Source organism: Triturus cristatus, chromosome 7, assembly GCF_964204655.1.
Source record: "Triturus cristatus chromosome 7, aTriCri1.1, whole genome shotgun sequence".
NCBI classification, from domain to species: Eukaryota; Metazoa; Chordata; class Amphibia; order Caudata; family Salamandridae; genus Triturus; species Triturus cristatus.
In genome coordinates this window covers 1,567,179,032-1,567,183,212 of record NC_140590.1, presented here as the reverse complement: position 1 = coordinate 1,567,183,212, position 4,181 = coordinate 1,567,179,032, and positions in this window count along the sequence as shown.

The window sequence follows — 4,181 nt, the reverse complement described above, 5'->3', positions numbered from 1 at the left end:
TCTTCCCACATCTGAGTGACATCTGCTTACCTCACCTGTGAACTTGTTACCAGTGACTGGGCTTGGTGTTGTGTGCCAATGTGTTTCAGGTCAACATCATTGTGTTTGATGAGTAATATGGCCATGGTGAGTATGTTATGTGTTGCCATAGTGGTGTGTCTCCCTCACATGTGTCACATCCCCATGACTCACCTTACGTTGGTCACGTTGTGTAGCAGATCCACACCTCCCTGAATATGACAGGTTGGAATCACAACAGAGGCAAGTATGGTGTACTGGTGCGTTTATTTACAAACATGTGTGAGGGAAGTGCACAGGATGGTGGGTGCTGTACAGTGGTTTGGGAATCCAAAGTTCACATTGGAGTTGGAAGTGCTGGTAGATGAAATGGCCAGAGTAGAGTCCACAGTCATCTGATACATTGGCCCAACATGAACCCTCCATGTCATGTGGGCGAGTTGTGTGCGATTGGACAAGGTGAACGGATTGCGCACAAAGAACATTGTCCAGAACAGGTTTAGAGGCCCTGGGGGATGTGCTGGGACATCTGCCTCTCACATGTCCTTCTTCGGACGACCCCTCTTCTTCCGGGGGGTGGATCCTCATGTGCAGGCCTCTGCGGTGCAGGGGACTCTCCGCCAGAGTCCTCCTCCCTCCCTGTGGCGCTGGCAGATGGTGTTGCAACAGATGTTGTGGGCACACAGGGGGATGTAGACAGGTTGGTGTTGATCTGGCGGAGGCATTGTAGTATGTCCCGATGCACCGCAGTGATGTCATTCCACTTGGCCTCCATGCGGGCATGGTGGGCGACCTGCTCGAGTTTCATGTGCTTGAGGATCCCCACTACCTGGCCAAATCCTCCGGTGCTATCCTGGTACGCATCTAAGATGCGTGCCAGGTGGAGGTCATCATGCAGTCCAGACCCCTCTGCAAGGCACGCCCTGTGCCTCCCACCCCCCCCAGCACCCCTCTCCACACAGGCAGGACCAGTGGAGGGACGCACAGGTGACACTGGGACCCCTTGGGTGGTGTTGCTGGTGGTGTTGGCTGTAGCTTCCGGGGGGTCCTGTGTCCCTGTGCTGTGGGTGTTGATTTTGCTTGGTCTGTCCATGTTGGCGGGGGTGCCCTGTCAGTGTCCAGATGCTGGAGGCATGGGTACAGGGTGGGCAGATGTTGATGCTGCTGGTGCTGCATGATGGCTCACAATGGAGGGGCCAGGTTGGTCGTCGTCATCCGAAGAGGACAGTGAGAGAGTCAGACCAGAGAGCTCAGTGTCCACCAGAGTCTGGTACTGGGTATCCTCATCATTTGGTGCTGGGTGCCCAGCACCACCTGTGTTTGGAAGAGACACACAATGTGATTTATGTTTCTACATGCATCGTTGGTTCACAAACATGACATTTTCTACTTTTCAAACAGATGCCTGCCTGTACACTGCTTTTTCCCAGCTTGTCACGAACAGAGTTTGATATTGTTGTTGGCCATTTCCCAGCATGGCCTTGTGCTCCCCACAACAGAGCCCAGTGTCAGACATATTGTCAGTCCCTTCCCACTCCCTGTAGGTTCAGTTTGATCTTGCTGGGCATGTGGGTGGGTGTAGGTTGTCTGTGACTGCGAGTCCCATCATACTCTTTCCTACATCTCCCTTCCCAGCATGCCCATACTTTCTCCCTCTTGACTCTGCTTCCCTGTGAGGGAGTGTGACAGCAATGGCAAGATGGCTGACTGTGAAGTCCTGATGTTTGTTGTTGGCCATTTCCCAGCATGGCCTTGTGCTCCAGACAACAGAGCCCAGTGTCAGACATCTTGTCAGTCCCTTCCCACTCCCTGTGAGGCGCGGGTGGTTCAGTTTGATCTTGCTGGGCCATGTGGGTGGGTGTAGGTTGTCTGTGACTGCGAGTCCCATCATACTCTTAGCTACACCCCCCTTCCCAGCATGCCCATACTTCCTCCCTCTTGACTCTGCTTCCCTGTGAGGGGGTGTGACAGCAATGGCAAGATGTCTGATTGTGAAATCCTGGTGTTTGTTTGGCTACAAGTCCAAAGTGAGCCCCTGTGCTTCACACAGCAGCACCCAGTATGGGGTATCTGTTGCTGATATTTCAATGAGGTGTGTGTCAATGCATTGTACCCGGTGAGTTGTGTAGAGTTTGTGTTGGGGGGTGTCTCCCCATGCTGATAAGTATGGTAAGGGCTGTCAGTTCTCCTTCCCATCATGAAACGTGCTTCCATTGTAGGGCGTGCAAGTTGTCTTTCAGGATGTCAGTCAGTGGTGTCCTGCTTCTGATTTGCACACAAGCCCTAGAAGGGGCTTGTGCTCCCCACAGCAGGACCCAGTGTCAGCCATCTTGTCAGTCATTTTCCACTCCCTGTGATGTGGGCATGTTTCATAGAGGTCTTGATGGGCCAATCAGGAGGGGGAGCATTATCTGTGACTACAGGCCCCATCATGCTTTTGGCTACACTCACTTCACCTGCATCCCAACTATTCCTTCCTGACAGTCAGCTGCACTGTGAGGTGGTGTATTTGTGGTGGCAAACTGTCTGGCAGGGTCTATTTGGCTTAGTGCCACTGGCTTGCTCTATTTGTTTGTAGGTTGGTGCATGTCAAGACACAGTTCCCAGTCACTCTGAGATGGCAGGTATTGTGTTTGTCTGACTGGCATACACATCTTGGGATGATTATCTATTGGTTACTGTAGCTTTGCTTGCGGTGCATGGTTTCACTGTCCCCTTGCCACACAATCTTGGGTATGTTGTTTGTGTACTCACCAGGCTCTGGGATGTCTGTTAGGCCATGGACGCTCTCTGGTGGTAGGATGTCCCGCACCTTCTCCTCCCAGGTCCTGAAGTAGACTGGTTTGGCAGGAGGGCCACTGACTCAGGGTGTGATCTTTTTCGATGAGTTTCTTGACCCTCCTGTGCACGTCATACCACCTGTTCTGGATATCGTCCTTTGTGCGCCTTGCTGGGGCTTGGGCGTTCATCTTGTCCACAATCCTCGCCCACATCTTGGTTTTCTGTGAGATGGGGGTCCTTTGGGCCAATGTACCAAACAAATGTGGCTCTACTCTGATGATCTCGTCTACCAGCACTTCTAACTCACTATCTGTGAACTTTGGATTCTTCTTTGGGGGCATGGTGATGGGTGGTGGTGAGTGATGTGTGTGTGAGGGTGCAAGTGATGGTGGGTTGGTGTTGGTTTTGCTGGGTGTATGTGTGTGCTTTTGTATGAGGTGCTGATGGTGGGTGAGTTGTGTGATGGGTGAGTTGTGAGTGTGTCTGTGGTTGCTGTGTACTGGTGTTTGCTGCTGGCTGTGTCTCCTGTTTGCAAGGGATGATGGTAGTGATTGTAGTCCTTTATATAGTTGGAGTGGTGGGTGTTTCTTTGTTCCATTTTTTTTTGTGGTATTTATTGGCTTTGTCATTGCTTTTTGGTCCTTTTTTTGTCTGTTTTCCTTTGTGTTTTGTAGGCATGAAGGAGACGTTCATGTGACGGAAACGGACACTTCTGTTGTCTCGTGCAGGCTTCTCCGCCTCATTCATGCTGCCTATCTTCTGTGTTTGTTACGCGTCGGTCGCGGCGGTCTCTATTGCTTGTGTGCCGGGTTGTCTGTGCGTGTTGGTCGTGCGGCTTGGTCTCCGTGCGAGTCGGTCTGGTTTTACACGCATTGCATCGTACTGCGCAAATCGTACATCGCGGGTACCGGTCGGTCGGCTTCATTCTGGGTTCGTGTCGGTCGGTGATAATCGCATCAGTTTTCCGGCCGGATCACTATTATCCCTACGGCTCGGTCGTACGGCTTGTATTCCGTGTGTGTCGGTTGTAATTCATTCACGTTGTATCGTATTGCACAAGTCGTACGGCGCTGGTCCGTGTCGGTTGGTATTCGGTCCAGGTCCGTGTCAGTCGGTTCATTTTGCGGCCAGAATCGGCCCCTTAACATTCAAGCTACAGGTCCTAACCTCAGGGACACACTCCCAAACAGTGGGAACACACCTCATTTCGGTACCAAAAACATTTAATATGTCACCTTTCACTAGACCTCAAATGCAAAAGCTGCTTTCACTGGCAGCAAGTGCAAACTCTTCAAAAGTATTACTTAAGCACCTTCAAAACAGACCCAATATAAAATATTGGGTACCGCCATGTTAAAAAAGATTCTGTTTCACACACATAC